This window comes from Puntigrus tetrazona, chromosome 21, assembly GCF_018831695.1.
Source record: "Puntigrus tetrazona isolate hp1 chromosome 21, ASM1883169v1, whole genome shotgun sequence".
Classification (NCBI taxonomy): domain Eukaryota; kingdom Metazoa; phylum Chordata; class Actinopteri; order Cypriniformes; family Cyprinidae; genus Puntigrus; species Puntigrus tetrazona.
In genome coordinates, this window is record NC_056719.1 from 2,297,108 (window position 1) to 2,322,361 (window position 25,254).

The 25,254-nt window shown below is 36.0% G+C and overlaps 1 protein-coding gene across 1 annotated transcript in view; it reads right to left on the bottom strand.

Annotated features, from left to right (window-relative positions):
* Positions 1–25,254, bottom strand: part of cacna1bb (calcium channel, voltage-dependent, N type, alpha 1B subunit, b) — a 103,073-nt gene that overhangs the window by 63,537 nt on the left and 14,282 nt on the right. The window lies entirely within an intron of this gene.

Genomic DNA, 25,254 nt, shown 5'->3' on the forward strand with positions numbered 1-25,254 from the left:
AGTATATACAAAAAATGAACGATACAATAATATTTAATAACATTTGTAATTTTTTCATTATTTCACATATTCAGCATCTCACATCCTCAAAACGTAATGCAAAATAAGATATCAAAGGTCTCACTCTATACATTTAATTGTCTTTTACAAACAACAACAAAAATCGAAGAAGCAAAACATTTCTTTAAATTTCTTCTCGCAACTGTATCAAATGGCTAGATCGCCCTTTAGGTCAGTGACTCATGTAAGGTAGCCATCAGAAGAAACCCCTCTGAAGCGGAATGTCAGCTTTCGGTGTTGTGTGTGTTTATGTTCTGGAAAATCAGCATAACCTAATCTAATCTAATCCCATCACCAGAGTGACACCGCCGAGATGACAGCCATTAGATGTTGCCAAGGCAATGCGGCTGGCTGGCATCGAGCACATGAGCCCATGTGTCCTCAGGAGCACTGGAGTGGAACCAGCCGCACGCTGCATGTGTGCAAAAGATCTTCCCATTATATCACGATCATCATCTTGCAGCAGGCAAACTGAGAAGCCTTATATAAAAGTTACAGTTCTTGTGTTTGGCAGAGAAGCATCTTTCTTCACTGACATGTGATCTGATTTGCTCACAAGACGAGAGAGAATAAGAGGATGAGAGACTGAAAGAAAGATAGATGTATGTGAAGAGGGTAGCAGCAGGATTGGGGTGGAGGGATCATGCAGAGTACTCTGAGGCTGAGCAGACATGCCCCATTAAATATGATAGAGCTGCCGCAACACCCCCGCAATCCATCTAACTCGCTACCCAAACAGAGAGGAGGAGGAAAGTTAGACAAGGAGGAAGAGTTAGCAAAGTTTCTGCATTCTTTTTTAACAAAGCTGACCTTTACAAACACAAAATCCTGTGTGGCGACAACAGCGCCCTCTGCTGGAGCTTTGCTGTGCTGTGGAGTCTGAGCTGATCTCACAGGCAATGCATGCTAGAGACCGCCAAGACACAGAGAGCCAATGCTCCAGAGAAAATATTATTTAATATACTCTTTGATTTGTTAAATAATTATAATAAATACAATTGTTAAGTCATATTTTTGTGTGAACTTATTATTATTATTATTATTATTATGTCTTATATAATATTAGATATTTTAATTTTATATATTGTTTTTATTTGATTATTAATGTTAATAACAGTGAGTCATTATCAAAAAGATTTTTGTATATTTTTCTTTAAAAAAAAACAATTAAAAAAACTCTACCACATTTTCTTCTGTGTATATTTTGCAAGTTTCGTACTAGGAACAAGTACATTTTTAAAGTATGAAACCTGCAAGTATAGGCTATGCAACAATATACACTAATTCAGTACTGGAAAAAATGACAGATACATATGACTTATAAGATTACCTTTTTATATAAGCTTTCTAAATGCTCATTTTATAGGATTTTTGTGGTAAGATAAGACTCTGGTTGCCTGTGGAGGAGAGAGACTAGCAGAAAAAGACAATTATTTTGAATGTAACAGGGTAGCTGGCAGCAAAAAAGGAGAGATTTTTAATATCCTGCTTATCGATGACAGAATATATCTCTACATGAGGGCACCAAGCTCGGGCACAGGAAATATGGCTGGGAACAATATCTGCTATTGGTCAAAGAGAAACACCCTCACATGAAGACACAATAACATATCCAAACAAAAATAAGATGCTGGAAAATCCTGCATTACAATATCAAGCTGTCATGAGAAATTGGCAATCAGCTCCTGCTTTGCATTATCACAAGCTAAAATTTAAATAAGCTACCATCAAATTTAGCCATGCAAGTAATCATTATGAAGACAATATAAGTCAAAATGAGCTTACACAGTATGGCTGTTTTAACAACAGATTGCAGTCAGATGATGAACCTGAAAAAAAAAGCTGTTAGGGGCTGATTGTTTATGAAAACCATCTCTGAACCGAAACGGTGACTGCAGTTCATAACTAATGCACACTTGTGATTGACAGCTGCTGATTTGTGGCACTCGGCTGAATGAGCCGCCAAAGTGACGCTGCAGTCGCCAGCACTACAAACTAAAAGAGAGGATGAAAGGAAGAAGCTGGAGAGACAGCGGTGGAGAGGGAGACTCTCACCCTCAGCGGGGGTGCTGTGATGTAATTACTGTTGCTGGGTGCTGGAATTGGGTTTTTCACACGTCTCAGAAAGAGACTTATCCCTCTCAGATGATCGTCCAGTGTCAGAGCAGAGCTGTTAGTCGGCCTCGGGCGCACGGTGACCTCACAACCTCAACAGAGCAACTCAGACCTCAAGACTAGAGAATCCGAAGGGAAATGTATCTGGAAGGTGTTACAAGCAAAAGACTTAATGATGATCTTATGAGCCTCCACAAGAGTCAAGACAACCTGTTGTAAAGGCAAAAATGAGATCTCTCTAATGTCTTTAATGTCTGAACTGTCTCTTTTAGAGAGCTATGCGTGCAAACGGAGAGTTATGAAAAATATATATAGCAGAATTGAATCTTAGGACAATTTCAAAATTAATACTTTTCTTTCTGAATTTTTTAAATCCATTTTAACTAAGTCCCTTGTTATTTTATTCAAGTGTAACTAAACCTCCGAGTTGCGTATCTCATGCATGTATATATCCAGGATTTCTGGATGCCTTTCAGAAGCAGTACTCAACCAGAAAAGTTAAAGCTGCTTTGGAGGAATGACTGTATGTTAGTTTAGAAGGCTATCTACTGCCTGGGATGCATCAGTGTATCAGCATTTTTTTCTGAAGAAATGTATAGTGATAATAGCCCAAACATTACATGTCATAGATTTATATTTACTAAATATTTCACTATTTTGCGGAGGGGATCAAAATGCTGCAGCCAAAAATGAAAATTCTGCAATAATTTACTCTCCCATTGACCCCCAGAATAGTACTTTAACAGATATTTTAATATAATTTTCCAAGAAAAATCCTGATAAGAACAGTTTGGAGTCTCTAATTCATGTATTTGATCAAAGACACTTTTAAATAATACTACAAAAATCGATTACAATTTTAAATAATTTATGTAACATTGGCTATTTTATGAGGGTGAGTAATTACAGAAACGGTCCCTTTAAAGCTAGGATAACGTGCTTGAAAAGTCATTATTTTTGCAATACCGTTTGTTGACGCTAGTGGCACAGAAATTACACACTTCGGCTTTAAAAAGAATATAATAAATGGGTTATGAAATCTTTGAGCAACAAAGTGCTCCTCTAGAGACGGGGCATGAAACTAAATCTCTATAATTCAATGTCCTGCTCAAGTTTCAGAAAGATTCAAAAGTTGTTTTTTGAAGAATTTCAACCCCAATTGATTTCTCTAATGTAGAAAAATGAGTGTAGCCGCACAGCCCTTCTGCTATCAATTAGTCATAGATCATTTCCTGAGTCAGTGTTGGCGTCTGCCATGTCTCTCTATATTACTCGCTACACTTTCACTTTCCTTAGCTCACATTAAGACGTCACTGCATCCTGCTCAAAATAGAAGAGGTCAAAGGTCACAGCGTTAGACATTTGATGTGGAGTTTTCCGGAGGCACATGACCAACAAGGACGGGCATATCAGGGTGCCAAACGGGGGTTGCATTGCCATGGTGCTCACGAAGGGAGCGCTAATGAAGTCATCCTGCCTGCCACAAGGCACCAGCATCATACAGAGAGCTTTAATGATTTGCAGTTAACAAACACACACACTTACACACAAACATACACCAAAGCAGAAGCCTGTCACACTGCAACAATTACACTCGTATAGAGATGCTCTCTATCCACTCGAATGTGACACATGCTCAAACACACACACACACTCCTACACACATGCCCACACACATTAAAAGCAGCCTGTCATCACCCACGCCCTCCCGATTATACATAAAACACACACATAAACCTAAAAAAGTCATCTTAAAGGCAAAATTAAGTTAAAAATGAAAATTCAACGACCTGTTGTTACTTTAGGGTATTGTTTTCAGTGGAACAAAAAAAGAAACAATTTTGCACAATGCCCCTAAATGCTCTTTTCTATACAACTAAAAAGGATGCTAAAAGATAAATGCTCCAAATAAATAAAAGTGTTACTGTATTTGGAGCTCCTCCCAGCAAATAAGTTCTCATAATAATACATTGATTACTATAATACAAATTGCAAATATTTCATTTTTAATTTGTGAAATAATAATTTATGATAGCAATTGTGAAACTATGCAATAATAATAATTCATTTTTTTTAGTTTAGGAGTGTAATTTTTGTTGTTGTGGGACAAATTAATGTTTATCATATAATTTTTACACAAAAAGAAATACCTTTTTAAAAATAGTAATCTAAGCATGAATACAACTATTTAAAAAATTATAATAAAAAATATATATACTTAACAAGTGACAAATGGAATTTTGTTATGTGCTTTTTGGGGTTGTGTAATTTTGATTTTATTTTTTTATTTTTCTGTTTGACTATTTTAGCTTTATGAATTTTTATAATCCAACAAAAATGTTTTTTTTTTTTCCCCAGGTAGTTACCAAAGGTTTATTTAGGTTTATTTATTTTGTTTTGTTTTAACTTTTATTTTATTTTTACATTTAAAAACATATATTAAATAATAATATCAGCTTTAACAACACTGACTTAAAAGTTGATAAACTCTCCTAATTCAACTGTTATTGATATATAAATACAATATAATTTCTGATTATTTGAAATGACATGATGCATAAATTACAGAATTTTGTCCTTTGAGACCTCTTAAGCTGTTGTTTGCTTCCAATGTAGCCAAAACAGTCAAAACAGTAAGCCACAGCAACGCCTCTGTGGAGTTGTCTTTACAGCGCTTCAGTAGCGACTGCTGCTAAAACCTCCCATGTGCGCTGAATCGCCATAATCAAAACAGAAAACTAAGAGTGCATAACGTGATCAGTCCCCTCCTGTTATTCTTCTCATCTTCCATTTCTGTTAAAATTCTGATTCAACTCCAATAACTGCGTTAAAAAAATAGACTCTTCTCTATATCCCCCTCCACCTTGCTTTCCTCTTGCCATCCATTAGTCACATCCAGCTTGCATGAACGGTAACAATAGGAGACAAAAATGGCTGCCAAGACTGGAATAAACTGGACGCAGAGGACACGGGAATGTCATACATCAGGCAATAACCGTTACCGGGTCTCATGCCCCAGCCAAACCATTACACTAGTGAAAAATGAAGTGTGTGTGTGTGTGTATGCAAAGAAACATCAGACTTTTAGATCTGGTTACACAATCATGACAAGAGATGTACAGATAATTGCTATCAGCAGGTCATTAGTGTAGACTTTATCCTTTCTGTGAAAATGAAGTGGAATAACACACTCATGGATTCGGTGCATGTGAGTTAAGAAAGGTTTTATTTACATTTATTGTATTTATCCAATCATAGGCTTTGATGCCATTCTACATAACCAGATACCATAATCGCATGGTAAATAAACGTGCAGTGACTTTTCTTCAAGGATGCAAAGGCGATATCAACACCAGTGAATGTTTCGCTTTTGTTTCGCTTTATTATATTCTCACTGAACTCTTAAAGTATGATGTGAAAAAAATCAGAGAGGAGTCAGTATCTGTTAAACTTCCGTGTGATAATGCCCACCTATTATGTTCGCAATCTGTCCATAAATTCACAGACAAGACTCAAACTTGTGGGAAAATATGTAGCAATTAAATATTAAACAACTCAACCACTCAGACATCATCACTTAAGGTCACATCCAAAACAAAATGAAAAGCAAAATGATAGGAATGAGAAAGTTGGAGCACTTAACTCATTAAAGATGTAGCTAAAGGTTTATTGCTCAGTACCAGAGACAGGCAACTAGTGGGTTTCTGGAAAAGAGTCTGTTGGTTTTAGCAAGTCCCTTATGATATTAAACACATTTGTGGTGAAGCCTTAGGGGGAGGGACAGCAAGCGCCATTACTTCATTACAGGATCCAGTGCTCTGCCAAGGAGGACAGGATGGGAGCAAATTAAATGTACTGGATGACCATGTCAGCCTTGGCAAAGCAATGACCCGCTGACTAACATAGAACCCAGAGGTATATACCAGCTTTGTACATTTATTTTACATAAGGAAAAAAGTCTAAAAGCAAGTATCATTTCACTCAAACCTTCGAATCTCTGAAATTGCATTTGTTTGATCAAGTGACAGTAAAAAGTAATATTGTGAAATACAGTATTATTACAATTTGTTGCAACAGTTTTCTATTTTAATATATTTTGACATGTCTGGAACCATTACTTGTGTATGATCCTTTAGAAATCATTCAATAAGCTGATTTGGTGCTGTTTATTGCTGTCACTTTTAATCAGTTAATTGCATACTCACTGAATAAATGCATTTATTAAGAAATCAGTAACAGTTCACAATACGGGTACACACATATGCATTAAATAATGCTTAGCTAATGTACAGATAATCGAGTTAATGTATAACTAATGAAAAACAAAATCATTTAAGAATACTGCAGAAATAAATGAACATTCTATATGATTCATAGATTAAGCAATCAATATATTGCTATTATATTGATGTGTCATAATATATTAATTCCCTAATAACATATTAACTAATGAAGCAATTTCATATGTTAATTACCACATTGGGTCGAAACCATGTCTTTCATCTTCCAGTTGTCAGCTTTAATTAATCATTAGCTAATGATTTGCAAAGGTATCATGTTATGACTTTACTTGTTGAGACACAGAGCTATTAACTAATTGTTAAGTAATATGTCAGTAAGGTTATGGATTTTAAATTAATCATGTGCCTCGTAACATAATGATATTTTTGTAAATCATTAGCTAATGATTGATTAAAGCAGACAACTGGAAGCTGAAAGGCATAGTTTCAACCCCATGTGGTAATTAATATATGAATTTACACTATTAGTTTGTGTATGTATATGTTTTTAGGGAATTAATACTTCGTGACACATTTAACCAATAACAATTTATTATTTGCTTCATTTTTTGAATTATTTAGAATGTTCTTTTATTGCTGATGCAGTAATTATTAACAAATGGTTTAGTTCTTAATGAGTTATATTAACTGCATTAGTTAAGCATGAATTTAATGCATATTAGTGCCACCGTATTGCAAAAGTTTACCAAGAAATCTTCCTGAACCCAACGTTTTGAACAATAGTGCAATTAATAGAACTCATATACTATATAAATAAGGTTTTTGAAAAATACTGATGGAAGAAAAGGAATGAGGAGGATAAGAGTAAGAAACCAAGCGAAAAAGAAAAAAATAGTCCTCTTTCATGCTTGGCATCCCAGTGAAGCATCATGGGTGACTGTGCAAGCACAGTTGGAAGTTAACAGCTACAGCATGCAGTGTGAATCTCTAGTTCTTTCAATTTTTCATTCAGGGTGACAAAAAACATCCAATTTGTTCTTTGGAGAAACAATCTGCAGAGCCACCCCGAAAGTCTGTTGGTGGCCAGATTTGTTGCAAGTCCTCTGAGACTGTAAACACGGAGGGCAGCATTGCTGTGATATTGCCAGAAGACATTATATCCGGTGCAGGAATCTTGAATATGTGCAATATCATGAAATAATTTGCTCAAACGTCTACTTGGCAATTCTCTTTCAATTCTTTTTAATGTTGGATTTCAGACTGTTCAGATACCAGAGCTATCGGGCATCATTATCGTTTCAAACCATTATTGTTCCAAATCTATCTTCACACTATCTAAAAAAAATTAAAGACATTTGTCTACAAAAAGTATGAAGACAATGCATTCAAAGGTTACACAACATCCTATCTACCGTTTATGCCTTCATTCTTCAAAAACACACTGTAAAATAACACACAAACAAACTAACTTAAACTGCATTTAAACATAGACCTAGTCACTTTAGATGGCATATTGAATTTAACATGTATAAAAAAAGTAATATAATAATGCTTAATTGCAATATTTATCCTTTATATGTACAATTAATAATTTCGGTAGCTTGTTGGGTCACATTCAGTGAGTCCTAAAGTAATATGAATCTGAATTTATTTATTTATTTTAATTTTTTTGTAAGAACATTTCAGAGGAATGATAGAAATGGATGGAGTGATAAACATTTCTAGACAACCTCTTCACTCTAATTGGAAATTCTGTCTTTACAGAAGACCATACACATGCACAAATATACAGCAGATCCGGCAAGCATCTGTTTAATTACACAACAACCCTCAAAGTGCCTAATAGAGAGCCCACTGATCAGCCAGAATCCGGGACGGATGTGTTCCCCCAGCTGTGCTCCTCAGAGCTGTTTTCATTTTGAGCTCAATTTGTCAGAGCACTTAAAAACGGCCAGAGAAAAGATGCTCATGAAGTCTGAAAATGGGTGATTAAACAGTATTCAGATGAAATGTACTGTACATTTAAAAAAAAAAAAAAAAAGCATGCTTAGCTGGAATGAAATAAAAGGTGGAAGGCATAAAAGTAGCAGCTATATGGAATGAGGACATAGTTCAGTGCTGAGAGTGAGAAGACACTTTTGAGAACGAGTCACCAAATAGACCCTCAGTCAACAAGACAAGTATACCTCATTATTTGTACTGGCAAGGCAGCTGGGTCCTCATTCTACAGAGCTAGAGAAAAACAAGGCATACTAAGACACAAAGAACTGTCTCCTCGTGCTTTTCAGATAGACATTTTATTGATTTAATGACAAACGTAAACTGCTAGCATTATTCTTCACATAGCTTTTTGGACCAGAGAAAGTAATTACACTACTGTTCATAAGTTTGGAGGCTGCATTTATTTGATCAAAATTTTATTTTAAAACATTTTTACAATTTGAAACATCTGCTTTATACTTTCATATGTTTTAAAATATAATTTATTCCTGTGATGCAACGTTGAATTTCCATCAGCCTTTACTCCAGTCTTTAGTGTCCTACATTATCCTTTCGAAATTGCCTAATATCCGATTTAAAAACATTGTTGGTGTTGCTTAATATTTTTGTGGAAACTATGATGCTCTTGTTTTTTTTCTGGATTTGAATAGAAAGTCCAAAAGAAGAGCATTTATTTCAAATCTTTTGTAACATTATGAATATTTTGACAATCTTTTTTAGTAAAATTCATGCATAATATCTGAATAAAAGTATTCATTTCTTTTTAAAAATTATATTTGAATTTAGAAAAGACACTGCTCCATATGCTTGTTCCAAGTAAAGTGTTCTTCTTTGAGAAACTAAATTAAACAGGCAAAAATCCTCCCTATATTTTTAGGGAGCATAAGAGGATTTAAAAAGACTTTTAATCCTAATGCAGACGACAACATACAACACTGCGCAACCATCCTTTATAAGAAGGTCTATGGTTTCCAAAACCCCACTCCTGGTCGCTTACTACCGTCTCATATTGAGAGCCCCAGCAGCCAAGATAAAGTCTACATTTCATTTCCTGTGGTGCAGGTCACAACAAACATTGAGGACAGATGTATTAATCACTCCATCTTCCCGTCAAATGTTTATCTCTTTTCTTAACAGAAGGCGTACACTACAGGTGGATGACAATCTGCAAGCGCACTTTACGGCCCAGTGTTTTTAATGAAATGGAAGGTAATTCTTTCTTCATGTGTTAAATTGCCTTTTGAGCAAAGAAAATCAAAGGAGAATGAAGAAGACCATCAGCTCAGGGCCATTTTATAAGCAGGCCAACTGATAAACACATTACTAGAACTTAGTAAAAAGAGACTATTTCAGCTCGAAAAATAGCTGGAACAAGGAAGTAAAAATACAAAATATTCACCATATTGCTTTATGGATCATTACAGAAAATATGCACAGATTTGCATTTTGCAGCACAGTCAAGTCATGACAAAACACTAATGCTCTCTGGAATACTTGATTCTGATTGGCCAGTTACAATATTCATGTCCATATGTGACCCTGGACCACAAAACCAATCTTACATCTGGGTTATATTTGTAGCCAACAATACATTATATGGATCAATAATATAGATTTTTCTTTTACACCAAAAAATCATTAGGACATTAAGTAAAGATGAAGTTCCATTAAGAAATTTTATAAATTTCTACCACAATATATCAAAACTTAATTTTTTATTAGTAATATGCATTGATTTGAATTCAATTTTATCAATATTTAGATTTATTTTTTGCAGATTTCATCAATTGAAAGTTTATTTATTCAGGTTTCAGAAAATTTATGCTTGCGATTGCTTTTGTGGTCCACGTTCACATATATTTATTTTTGGACCATTCTAATGCCTGTAGTATTATATAGTCAGGCAGTAGTTGTCAGAAGAAAACACACTGAATATGATATTAAACCCCTTCCGTCTTATGTTGGGGTCTTGATTACCCTGTCAGGGTTTATTTGTAGGATAATAACAGTGCTCATTTGTCGAATTTGCTATGTTATAACAAACACACACAAGACTGTGTGTAAAACGGTGTAGAAAAATCCTCCTTCAGGGTATAATTTTCCCATAGTTTCCTCTGAATGTGAGGGAACAGAAACAGCAGAGGGGTTATTTTAAACCTATCTGCTCTGAGGGAACTTTAATCTTTGTTGAGTTTTCATTTCCATTCCACCTCAGTGACCCTATGCGTCTCATTCAGGTCTCAGGTCAATGAAGCATTGGCTGTGCTGAGAGGCCCCTGGGCCCTATATGTGAGAAAACATATTTAAGTATAATGACAATAATTGTTCTCCGCAATGGACGGATCATTATTTATTTATGCTGATGATAAAGGGAATGAGAGGGAGGCGACTGGACGTCTTGTCGGCTGATGGATACCCTTCCGACGTTCTCCGCTAAAGGAGGAGGCGTAATCCAATGAGCTGAGCCCACTGCTCATCAGTGCTCTGACGGGATGACGAATTAGCCCCCGTTTGATTCGACTTCGATTGCTTTGAGAGACTTTGTCGTGGGGAGAGCTGGGTTTGACGGCTTAGCTTGACTTAGCGCTTTAGTACGCCATCAATTCTCAGCGGTGCCGCTCTAAATCTTACCTCAGAAAACGTACTTTAATCATTGTATACTCTCACTGGATACCTAAATGGGACGTTCTTCATCAAATTAACAGCTAATGGTAAAGTAATTAGCTTTTGGGTTGACCCTGTAAATTGTGTTGACATTTCATTTAGCCTCGGATTTACTTCTAGCTGTCACTCATCTTACACCAAAGAATTTCATGGCTGGATAAGAAAAATTTGGGAAAGTGGATTTAATCCCTGCTGTGGATCCTAAACCAGCCTTAGGTGGTGTGTTATTAGTTGGTTTGCAGCCTGGTTTTGGGCCAGATGAAATAGTTTAAAACCCCTCTAAGCTAGGACACTGCTAAATATTAAATTTTATCTTACGTACCTTACTGAACGTTTCGCAGCAGAAAATGCCCAAAGAGTGAAGCAAAAACACTAGTTCAATACATTAATCCTGGCACATTTTTATTAAATTGATATATGCCTCTCAAGTACATCTCTGTACTCCGTGATCTACCAAAAAAATATAGCGTCTATGAAAACCCATAGATATCAAGATATGTGTGATGCTAATGTTCAAAAGCATCAGTTTTCAAATCTCCCAGCATATTAATATTGTTTTGAAGTCATAACATGATATTCTTCAAGTAATTGTGTGAAAACTACAATCTGTATGAATTTGTATGAAAAGTTTGCTGTTCATTTCTTTTGGAAACAGTAGCGTTATGTACTTTTTGGTATGGATTTTGTGCCTTGCTAAAAAATGCACTAAGGTACGTTTATGCCATGAAACCAGGTAGAAAAAAAATGGTTTTTGCGTCTATATTTCTGGTGGAACAGGAAGGTCAAAAAATACATTGGAAAGACTCCATTCTACTGCATAATGAAAACTCAGCATGTTGATTGGACAGGAATATTTCACCTGGTGCTCCTAAACTGGGTCAACCAAATCTATTCACACTATGATCGGGCACCACTGGCCATTCCATAATGTAAGTGGCATGTAACACTAGCAGGTGTCAAGGTCCCTGAGCGATCCTAGCACAATTTGTCCCTGGAAGCTCATCCGTAGAGAGTGAATTGAAGTTTTTATGGTCAGATAAGAAAATCGGTTTCTGCTGCTTTATACAGATATAGCTGGTGGGATGTAGGTTGATAGAACAGATCCTCAATCTCAATCAGAGCAGACTTGAGTTTTAATGCCTCAAAGCTGCAGTAAATGAAGTAGAAAAATGCCAGATTCTGCCTGGAAAGCTGCATTCATTCACACTCCTGCCAGAAGCGTAGCTTTTCTCCAACTGGCCCGCTGTCTGTCAGATAGTCTAGTGACACAAATCACTCCCAAACACAGTATCATAAACACAACTGCCATTTAACATCTCTTTCGTGAGCAAAAACACATTTGGATGTACATTGTTAGGGTTGTTGTCAGGGGTGCAACCAAAAGAAAAGAAAAGAAAAAAAGTTACTATACAATTTTAAATTACTTCTTATTGTATTGTTACTGTTTTTGTAAACAAATTCATTTGTGCCTATTTTTTTTTTTGACACGTACATGCAGAGGCATCTTAGAACAGCTTTTCGCTGTCTCTTAGTCTTAATCTCTGCGTAGTCTATTCTCTGAAGGAACTGGACCTGAAAGAACTCATCATCTCTTGCCAAAGGCACCTAATGCAGAGGGTCAAAGTTGGCAAGTAATTAACCAACATAGACACAGGCTGTCACCCGCCAACACACAGATGGAGGAACATATTTTCGAGACAAATAAACGGCAAACCACCACATCACTATAACAGCACAAAAAGAGAGTTATTTTCCTTCATACCCTGCCACGAAACTTATTATGAAAAGGGACAGTTATATCTCTTATACACATGCATGAGGAAAGTTATACTTTATAAGTGATGTGAAAAGAGAATTATTTAAGTTTCAGACTTGTACCCCTTGCACTTTGGGCTGATTTTGGATATGCTCCATTTCAAACTTTTGACATTTGCAGAGATTATACAAAGCTGTCTTCTGAATGGGAACTCTTCAGGTTATGCCAAACCATGCTCCGCAATATAACATCTTTCCTCCGGCATAAATACAACTCTGATGACAAAAATTTTGACAGCATTACAGTTGAAAAACATATGGAAGCATCTTCCTTTTTCGGAAGAAAATCTAATAAAGCCACACTGTAGCTGCTGAAAAACAGCTGATATTTTTGACGGTTTTGAAGCAATTTTGACCTAAAAAAATGACATGATCTTTCTGACCCCATGACCTTTCAAAACAACTGTCAAAATGTGACCTCAAGTGTCCTCAAAAGACACTGCTGTCCTAAGAATATTTGAATAAAAGGGTACGGGTACCATTAGCCATCAGTTCACTGTCTATGATGAAAAGTAGCTAGAGGGAGACGCTTTTTTGTTTTAGTGTTATAGCTGAAACCACTGAGCTTCCTATAAAAGCAGTCTCTGAAAAACCACACACACAAAAAAACTACACTTGAGAAAGATTAGTTGATGAGAAAAGATTTAAGCACACTGAGTCACAAATTAAACCTAAAGGAGCGGGTTTAATTTATTTACATAAGCACATCCGGTGGATGGAAGGCTCTAATTACCTTCACTGGGACGACGATAAGACAAAGTACAAACAGAGCCTGGAACGAATAGCATATCCAAAGCTACGAAGAAACAGCCACATAGAAAAGTGGCTCAAAGCAACAAGAAAACTTGACAGTTCTGGACAGAGTTGAGCTGCAGAATTACATACACTCCATGCTTCAGTAAAAACAAGGAAAAGAGGGAAAATGAGTGTCAGTCATCCTTGCATTTGGACAGTCAGATGAAAGCCTGAGCCATGAGTGACAGTGCACTGATTTCCATGAATTGCGCCCACAGACCTTCAGAAAAAACATTTGTATGTTTCCACTGATCCTAGTCAGTTTGTGTTTAGTCTCAGAATTAGACAGTGCACCCACGGATCGCCCACAATCCCTTCTCTGTCCGTGTGATTATGTATATTACGCTGTACTGACAAAACTGGAAATTACTTTATAGATGGCAAGCTCTAATCTAATTGGATGACCTTTAATACATTACCAAAAATGCTTAAATAAAAAATACTATAACTAAAAAGAAACAAACAATAATAATAATAATAATAATAATAATAATATACAACATATTTAAATATGTAGAAAAATGACAGTAATGACCTTTTAAATAGCTTACCAAAAACTGCCTTTTAAATAAACACTAATAATACTAATAATTTTTTTTTTTAAATTGATAAGAAAGATTTCTGAAGAATCATGTCAAACAAAAGACTGGAGTAATGGCTGTCAAAAATGCAGTTTTGCCATCCCAGGAATAAATTACATTTTAAAATATATATAAGCTATTTTAAATTGTGTATATATATTTTTTTATTTTATCTATAAATTTGTTAACAGTTTTTAAATAACTGTAGCCTTGGTGTTCAAAAAAAAGTTCAAAAGCATAAAGATGCAGAACTGACATAAAATAGTTCTGTCAACTGGTTGTACCAGAACAGCAGATCTTCACAGGTCTGGTTCTGTGAGACTATCTTCTGCTTTAATCTATAAATGTGAAAAAAAAAGCGGGAAAAGAGCTTAGATTGCTGTTTAATGGCTTGGGAAATAGGTATGAATGAAAAGTCAGGTTTAAAAATTGAAGCCTGTGATTTAGGTCTGCTGGGGGAAATGCCCAGCCATAGTGTTACATCAAATGTGTTTGTGTGAACGTTTAGTGTGTTACGCTTGGCAGAAGACACACTCACAATTTGCACATTTCATATTTTAGGGATTTGTCACAGCAAGAGCGTATGTGCATGTGTTTGAATGCGTGAGTGAGTGATAGTGGTGAAACGTAAACCACACTGGATACAGCCCATTCTTTGTCACCATAGAAACAGGAAGGCAACATGACAATGACTCCATCAGGATTATTGGAGCACACAGACAGTAAAGAAAACAGGGGGGATAAGAAAGATGACAAAGGGCAACAGATCATATGCTGAATTACATTTTCATTTGCCGTCTTCAAAATGGCCAAAAATGTACTACTTTGGATTTATTAGTACACAAGCCTACCGACAGAGAGTATAAAATAAGGAAACAGTCAAAGAGAGACCTAACCGCTTATCAGAACTATAAAAACTGAACTACAGGAAGTACCTGTAGATAAACCCACAGCAAACAGTAATGTGTTATGGACCTTGTGCAACACTAAACCAAACATCAATGGAACACAGATACCTAGAAGTGTGCTTTGAAGGGACAGGTAAACTCGGAAACCCTTGAGCAGAAATGGGAGGACAAAGCCAAAGGCATGAGAACTGCCACAGAGCATCATGGGGGTTTTATTTAGATCTGAGCTGGCGCTAACATTTAAATGTCAGGTAAGGAGATGGAAGGACTTGTTGGCATAAAAGCTTGAGGCTAAATGACAAAAAAGAAGAGAGAGAGTGGGGTCGGGCAGTGAGGACTGGTCATGTGGCACCATCAGTTTGCTCTCACTATCTGTATAAAAGATCATCCAAAAAAGCAGTGGGTTTTTTTTTTTTGTTTTGTTTTGTTTTAATCTACTAAATGCTGAAAAAGGTTTAATTGTTGAAATGGTCATATCATGCCTTTTTCCCCGAGGCCTGTTTTAATGTTAGTCAAACACCAAAAGCAGCTATAATTTGGCTTTTCAAAAACACTTAAATAACATAAATAACTGGCAATTTTTCTTGCTGTGGCATTCTAAATGCCCACATTGTACAAAAACTAAAGACCAATGGTCCTGTCCAAATGGTCCCAGTCTGAAGAGTTGCCGTTGAGTTATTGTATTTGAGATTCCGACTTCTGAAGTCCAGTTCTGATTTTAAGTTTTTATAGATGCCTAGTCAGACTATTTTGTTGAACAATGCCATTTGAAGTCTTTTCTGGTTGGACTCGAAAACAAAACAATAAGATAAAAACAAAACAACAAAATGCAAACGCAAAGCAAAAAAGCAAAACAAAAGGTAGGCAGTTTGAACTGTTCTGAACTGAACAAAACATTGCTGCAAAGTAAACCGAGACACAGAGGCACATCACTAGAAAAAGAAACTTGAATGCTGGATTAAACCCATCAGTTATCGTCATGTCTTACTGCAGAATCGTCACAACAAGCAGATATTAATCAGGTCTCTGGTTTCCTTCACTTTAGCTGTTCTACACACAGCACGAAGGAACAGTGGTAAATCAATTGCCATGGCGACTAAAAGGCCTCCCGGTGCTCCGAACCCCGTCTTCAAAAAAAAACTGGCATGATAATGAGAGCAGTTCATCATGAGTCACTATCTGTACAGAACGAACCTGTGAGTGTGTTTAAATAGCTGGTTAACTGAAATTACATTTAAAGCATGTTTCATTTGTCAATTAGTTGTTATAGGATAGATTGGGAGTACCAGAGTATGATGCATTAAAGACAGTGAAATAAATGACAAGCACAGATTATAGTGCACTTAGAAACTAATGTCTTTTAGACAATTATATTAAGCAGTTAAAAGTAAAAAATTTAAATATTCAGGTCACAAAGTTCAGTATCGAGCTACTCCGAGGATTGAGTTATTTAAGGGAAAAAGACAAAAACAAGTTTCCGCCTGAATGAAAGTGAACCACTTCCATTCTCACCTCTAAATCTCATGAGACCATCCTTCACGCGCGTCATCAGAAGTCTGTTCACCTGAGACTATCCACAATGTAGTGTTTCAATCCACTCGAATTCACTATTAAGTACACCAGATCTTTAGGTATAATCAAAACCATTACATTGTACTAAAATGTTTGCACCTTAAAAAAGGCAGGAATTAACTGTATAAATAAAACGAATTCATAAATTGAATTAATATGTTCTGCTTAATAAAACATACCAGACAATTGTATCTTTCCTAATGATTATTTAACATCCCACAATTAAAATGCATTATGGAATGTTACACAGCAATGCAGCAATTATTTTTGAATGCAAGACCCTGGAAAAAAAAAAAAAATCAGTTTTTGATATACTGATTCGCAACACGGGGAACTAAGGAGCAAAATGAGGCACAGGCCAAGCATAAATTACTATTATTACACGAGTGAACAGGGAGGGCATGCTAACAGTGAGACTAATGTCATGTGGGCGATTAATGAACCATGACCTACAACAACTAATTTGCCTATTAGCTTAACTATTAGCATGCTGGGACAATGACGACACAGTGCAATCAGCATACACTATAATACACTTTGACATTTGTCTGAAAGAGGATGATGAAGTCTTGCAAAAAATGATGACATTTCCAAACACTTTCCGTCTGTCGTTATTTGGCCAAACGAATAGAAACTGACATTCTGTATGACTGGCAGTCGTCTGCAAATTAAATTAAGTAGTTAAAGTATAATGTTACTTTCAAACCAGACTGCTACTGATTCTTTGAGTTCTGACTATCATGAATGTCAAAACTGCTGACTGGCCGTTTAAACCGAGGTGGCAGGAAGCAACGTGAACAGAGGTGTATAAATGCCATGGCCGGAGGTCAGCCAAGAGTTGTATCTGTACTGTGCTTGTGCTTCTCTATCCTCCATAATGTATTTTTATTTTAACGACAAACACACAAACAACTAAACAAATATATCTAAACTCCAATGACACACTGAGCGACTAATAAAGATCCAGGGCTACAAATAAAATCTCTCCGATTGCCTCCAGGGCCAGCAGCCAGCCTCAAAATTACATTAAAGCGCTTTGTGACAATCTGCATTGTCTTGGGCACACAGAAGATAAAATGCTATTGAATTAAATGTTACGCAAGGGCTCCGAAATGAGCTCTAACGCTTCTATCAACGTCACACATAAAAAAAGTGGCTGTAACATGACAAATCCTAAAGACACCGTGACACATCTTGCTGAAGGCACTGTTGTAAAACGAAACCATAAATGTGTCACTGCATTATTTACGCTGGGAAAACATTCCCCGCTAAAAAAAAAAATCATTTTTAACATTGTAAGAAATGTTTCTTGAGCACCAGATCAGCAAATTAGAATGATTTCTGAAGGATCATGTTACAATAAAAGTTATGGCTGCTAATTTAGCAATTCAGCTTTGCAATGACAGGAATATGTACATTTTTACAATAAATTAAAAAGAAAATTTATGTAATAGCGATGTAAATTGACAAGGACATACAACACAAATTAAATTTTTTTTTTATTAATATTCCATAAAATCACACGGTAGGTTATATTGGTAAATTGTTCCAGCCAAAACGACTGGTTTTAAATGATTTTGCATGCATATAAAAGTAGTCCAAGAGTATAACATAGAACTGTGAATGTCGAAAAATCCTAAAACAAAACAAAACATGGGTTCTGATTCACTATAATTACAGTGATATACACTCTTCAACCTTGCATTACTCTCTTTGTTAAACAGTCACTCATGAATTTCCTGTCTATCTCCAAATCCAATTAATTTCTTTATACAAAACCATTTTCTCTGTTAGGAAAGAAGCAGCGTGCCTGACATACAATGAGAAAAGAGCTGCCTGGTTTGACATTCAGCCTTCTCTGTCAATCTCCAAACTTTAGTCTGTTTATCTAATTATAAAAAACGAAGAACAGCAAGCCAAAAGCCACAACAGCAGGCAGAAGAGAAAGCCAGGCGAGCTTTTGCAGTCAGACAGAGGCAGATTGTTTTCCTGGTTGTGTGTTGACTGAGAGACTGATAAGCAGAGAGTGGCAGAGTGGTTTGTTTGAAGTCTCACACAAACAGAGTTCAGAGAGAAAATATATAAGGCTGTGTGAAGTTTTTTTTTCTCCTCTCCTCTCCTGTATCCCCCTCTTAAGCGACAGACAAACACATCTAGTTGACCAGAATAACTCAACAATAACGTGGAGAGCTAAATCTTCACAGAATCCTGTCTTCTACATAAGCCACAGCAACGCTCCTGGAATGATTACTAGAGTGAAATACTAGTATACTGCGCAGTATACACTGAATACTGCCTACAAATAGCATGCGAAACGAGGCACATTATGCAATCATAACTATTTCGGTGTTGCTATTGTTATTAAAATAACAGCAGAACATTAACAAAGTGTGAATAGAATCTATTTTCACTTAAAAAAATGATATTTTCACTAATAAATATATTTAAGTATTACTAAAAAAACCTGCTATTTTTACTTTATATCTATCTTTAAGAACATCACTCAGTGTAATAGCATCTAAAGACTTTAAACCTGTGCAAATACATATATACATATATATGATAAATAAGTTTAAGTCGAGGCTTCGAATATACTAGATATAAAACGGAAATTAAAATAAATTACAGCTATATACAGAAATAAAAAAAAAAACCCATAAAATTACTTAAACTTTACTAAAAATATAAAAAGTATTAAAATAATACTAAGTATTAAAATAATTCTGTTCTACATCGTACATTTGTTCTACATCACATGACATAATTTCACTATGTATATTTCACAAGCATCGTCCATTTAGCATGATGACCAATACAAATAATAAAACTTTTGTTATTATACATGTTTTGGCAGTGTGATGAATAATGAATAATCCAATATTACTAAAAGTTTATGCAGAATACTGGGAGGTCAGGTCAAGCACAGTATGCATACTGAAAAGTATGGTAGTTTCAAACAGACTTTTATGAAATCACATTTCATAGCCCATAAGAGACCAAGAGCACTTCATATTAACCTAATGTAGACAAAGCTTGAATTACAGTTTTAATTATTCAATATCATAAAATATACAGGTTCATATAACCTGAACGCAGCGTGGTCTCTATATTTGATAGATCAGTCTATTTAAAATATGACTATAAAAAAGCAAAGCAAAGGATGATGTGTTAAAATTCTGTTAAAGCAATATCCTACAAGGAAGCCCATTTGACGTATATGTTGTGTCATCTGTCTCGCAGGTTCCTCCTACATGAACTCTTCCTTCAAGTGTACTTCAAAAGGTCTGGTTTACGAACGTAGAGACAAACAGGGGGGGCACGGTCATGCCAAGCGCACAATGAAGCTGAAAGGTGACCCCCTCCCTAAGGGGGAGAGATACGCAGCAGGGCTCTGTTAAGAAGCTGACGCAAATGTCACCATCTCTTTTACAAAGGACTGCCCTCTCTCTTTCTCTCATAGACACTAACGTAACGATACACAACAGGATCCTCTGCTCCAAGACTGCAAACATGACAACAACAGCAAAAGACGAACCTTTTCGGCATGTCAGTGCTGCGGCCATTTGAAAAATATTGCAACACGTGCACAACATGATGGCTAGTTCTGTGATAATCATAACGGAGAGAAAAGACTCTTACGCAACTGTTCCAGCTGTTGCTTGATCAGTCGTTAAAGACTAATGTAATTGTTGACACTCTCAGCTTACATAATGGGTATTAATCTTCACTTAAGACTTGAGCGAGAAAAATCAGCGCAGGTGTTGACCTGCTGAGTATTTAAATTTAAGTCTGGCCTATTGTGGGAGGAAACAACAGAATACCACATCAGCTTCAGATTAACGAGCCAAGTTGCTTGGCAACTGTAAACAGCCTATAGCTAAATTTTGTTACTTAGCAGAAATGGTTATTAAGATTATTGCTATTAATAAAGGTAATTATTTTGTAACATTAGTGTATTTCATCATGTTGCTGCTGCTATCATAAAAGCAATAAACCACTCAGGGGCTCAGGGTTGCATTGCATTACATCATGCTTAACAACTCTTCTAAAATATAGTAAAATCACTGGGAAACATGATCTCTTGTGGTTTATTGCTTAAATTTTAATAGAATATGCATCCTGCAATCAATATGCATGGCATTAGGCAGAACTGGCCAAAAGCTGATCAAAAGACCTGAAACACAACTTGCAAATAATAATGATTATTATTAAATAATAGCTAGCAAGTCTGGATAACCAAACGCTTTTATACAAATATATAAAGTAAAACTTAAAACTTAAGCAATTTATACAAGAACTAACAATATTGGTGATTATTATAGTTAAAGGTGCTGTGTGTAAGAGTTTAACTCTACTAAAGCATAGAATTACTATAATTTGTTTGCAGATATTTAAGAAAAAGTTTACCCAGTCGTGTTTCGGAACCTTGAGTTGCCAGTTGACTTAATTTAATTTCATTTCAGTTATGGAAGCTGGCAAACAAAAGGGGTCTGAGCGGGCATCTGGCAACCTGCATGTGCATTAAGTCGGAGGGGCCGAGTATAAAAAAAAAAAAGAAGAAAAAGAAGTCTCCAATATTTTGAATTTGGACTGCTATACCTAGTTCAAGCATGTGGTGTCAATCCTACATACAGCACCTTTAATTAAACCAAAAACAGAAACACATATAAACTTATATTCATTATTCAAGTTTCATCCACTAAAATTCTTTTTCATTTAGTTTCAACTGATGCACTAAAATAACTAAAACTAAAATAAATTGATAAAGACATTTTAAAAAAAAGGAAACTAATTAATTTAAAAAATCATTGTCCAAATATAAAAATAAAAACTAAGTCATAATTATTATGACACTGACTCTGAGACCGAGTAATACAAAATCTAAAGCAGGACAGTAAAATAGAATCAATATTTCATTTGAAAAGCAGTAATTAGTATAATAAATTGTGATACAACATAATGTAATATAACAGTGTGACTTAAAGAAATGAGGTCAAGTGGAGGGTCGCCTCCCACCTGGAACTCTGAAATGGAAAAGAGAATAAGAGACTGAAAGCTTCTCTGCTTGAAAGCTCCAGGGCAAGTGTGCCATCTGGCCAGCGACTCAACTGATAGAAATGATAAAGCTGGACAGTACATAAATTATGTGCATAAGCCACTTGGCATACTTCCTAAGTGAGATGAAATACACACTTTAGTCCAAATAATCTAACAAAAAGGTTTGTGGACAGTTTTTGGAAGGTAATCAATGATAGCCTATGCAAATTTTTACTATAATGATATTGACTGGAGATTGAACAAAATCCTTAAGTAAAGTCCTTTGAGGAAAAACATTTACCTGAAAGAGAAATGCAAATTTACTGAAAACAGAGAGGATTACAGCACAAATGTAACCCTGAACCACAAAACCAAGTTCACACGAGTAACAGGTATATTTGTAGCAATAGCCAAAAATACACTGCATGGGTCAAAATTATAATTTTTTTTTTTATTATTAAGTTAAGATCATGTTCCATTAAGATATTTTTGTACATTTCCTACCTTAAATATATCAAAACTAATTTTTGATTAGTAATATGCATGGCTAAGACTTCATTTGGACAACTTTAAAGGTGATTTTTTTTTTTTTATTCTCAGACTTCAGATTTTCAAATACTATCCTATCCTAACAAATCATATATCAACAAATCTCAATTTTAAAAGAAAAATTGTGTAACTGCTTTTGTGGTCCAGGGTCACAAATAGTTTTCAAGTGAACCGAAACCCTTCTGCACCCTGCAGTTGAGAGGCAGAGAAAAGGAACATGCACCAGGCCTGCAGCCACCCGCCATATCAAATGCCAGTCAAAACTGACTTTATCATGGCCCGGGAGCATTGTGCTTCCGAAAAAGAAATGTGTCAAGGGATATCACAGGAAGACGTTACTGTACTTTTCTTTTCATTACATGTTGCCACACTACTTTTTTTCACTAAGATATACTTTACTGTGCTCTTTCTGTTGAGTGTCATAACGGCTTAGATTTTCAGTTGGAAACACGGCTGGCATCAGGCAAAAGAGATATGAACCATAGTGATGATAAAAGAACACAATAGGTGAGAAGTACAGTCAAAGAGAGCAGAAAAAAATACAGACAGAAAGAGAGACATTCCCAGAGGGCTTCGCTTGATAGAGGAACGGCTGGGACAAGCTGCTACCTTCCTGCAACAGTTTGAAAATCCACACTGTGCATCACTGATCAAAAATATGGGGTAATACAACAAGGAAGGCGACGTTTGTCAAGACATATAAGAGAAAACAACAGAATGACAGACAGATTGATAGTTAGAACAACCGAATGATCGATAAAATGCTAGAAAGGCTATATACAGACAGACAGACAGACAGACAGACAGACAGACAGACAGACAGACAGATAGATAGATAGATAGATAGATAGATAGATAGATAGATAGATAGATAGATAGATAGATAGATAGATAGATAGATAGATATCAAACAGAACAACAGATGGATAGAATGACAGACAGAATGATAAATTGATATGAATGAACAATAGACAGAACGATAGAATGATTGATAGAATGTCAGACAGAATGTCAGACAGATAGAATGATATTGACAGTATGACAGAACTACAGACAAAATAATACAATGATAGCCTGAACAACACAGAGGAAGACATGACCACATAAGAACGACAGAGCATGGTCGAATTACCATCAGACAAAATAATAGAATGAGAGACTGAATGACAGACAGACTGATAGCTCTGATTTCTTTCTTTTCTTTTCTTTTTTTTTCACAGGAGGGTAAAATTTGAAAATAGGACAATCTCTTTAAAGACTTGTTCAAAAACTTGGTTATGAGTGAAACATCTTTAAAACACATACACAAGCATTTTAATAACCTTCAAAGTGCGAGCAGGACCTGCTGTTATCTGTCTGTGCAACAAGAGACACTGGCACACGTTCAAATGGTACTCCATTATGAATCTCTTTGACTCCAGCACAAACAAAGCAAGGCCAGGTCCCTACCACTTTGAAGCCACTCATTGTCTCGCTGCGTCCAAAACACATGAAAGACAGCAGAATTGAACACGACTCTTTGAAGTCAGCACTTTGTGCTCCTGGATAAGCGGCCTCGACCCTGATCGGAGTCCTGAATATTCTGAGTGGGATAAAGAACCAAGAACAAGCACAGACTATGCCATCAACTCAGCTCGCTCAGCCTCAACCTGCGGGGTAGAGTTGACGTCAACACGGACAGATGTGAGACAGACAGAGATAACATGGAAACATCCTCTCTACCAGGCCCTGGAGCTGTAAAACAAGCTAATTAAAGAAGCCAAACAATAATTGTTAAGGCAAAGGTAGCTAATAGTACTAGCACGCTGCTCGAGCCTTGGGTGCTGTCAGGACGATTAATGGCATTTTTAAATGACTTCCACAAAGACATCACAGCGGTGTTAAAGGTCAGATGAGGTCAACCGCAGCTTTGGTTGTTACTTACTGGCTGAATGTTCAACCGCCTGTGACCACAGAAAGGGGAGGTGGGCTTGTAACCATGGTAACAAGCTGAGGCAAAGCATCCACTGTAGATACTGGAGTACCAGGTTTCTGAACTGAACTAGAGAAAAACCCATTTAACCCGAGGGTTCGTTTGGATTGGCTCAAATGAACTTGCATTGACCAATGAGGATTTTGCCATAGGCGCACCAATCCATCAAGCGTTACATTCTGTCCATTGAGAGCAAAGTGAATCTAACACATATACGAACAGAAAGCAGATGTAATGTTATTTTGTTTCTTAATCTTTTTCTCATGATATTGCACTGATTTCTTTTTTATTTTGCATGCATATCTTTTTCCTACAGCTTAAAGACTGAATTTGTCTAAGCGAGTGCATGTTTGCCTCAGTTTGAATCCCAATCCACTTACATTATTGTGATAATGTAGTGTATCAAACTGATTTCCATTAATAATACATGAATTACATATGAAGAACTGCATTACAATAATTTGGGGGCCTTCTTCCGCTAATATTGGCAAATTAAGTAGAGACATTTGTCAGAAATGGGATCAGGAGGTATCACTGGATTGATTCAAACCAGAATAACCCATATGAGCAATAAAATGCTTCACTTCCTATAATGCTAGGGGCACTACATAGGGATCCTTTATATCAGTTGTTAGCAAACTTTTAAAAAAAATTCACCCAAAAAAAATAAAAGCAAAGAAAAACTAAATTAAAAAATGAAACAAAACGAAAACACAAAACAAAACACCAAACAAACCAAAACATGAAACAAAACTAAAACATACAACAAAACTGAACTACAAGAAAACAAAGAAAAAAAACAAAACCGACCTAAATCACTACAAATGCTCTGCTGTTTATTTCCATCAGAAGACTACTCTATCTTAATCTTCCTCCCTTCTCTGCTTTTCTCGCTTTGTTCCTGCTGGACATTGTACTATTGATCTGAACCTCCGAGTGGGGAG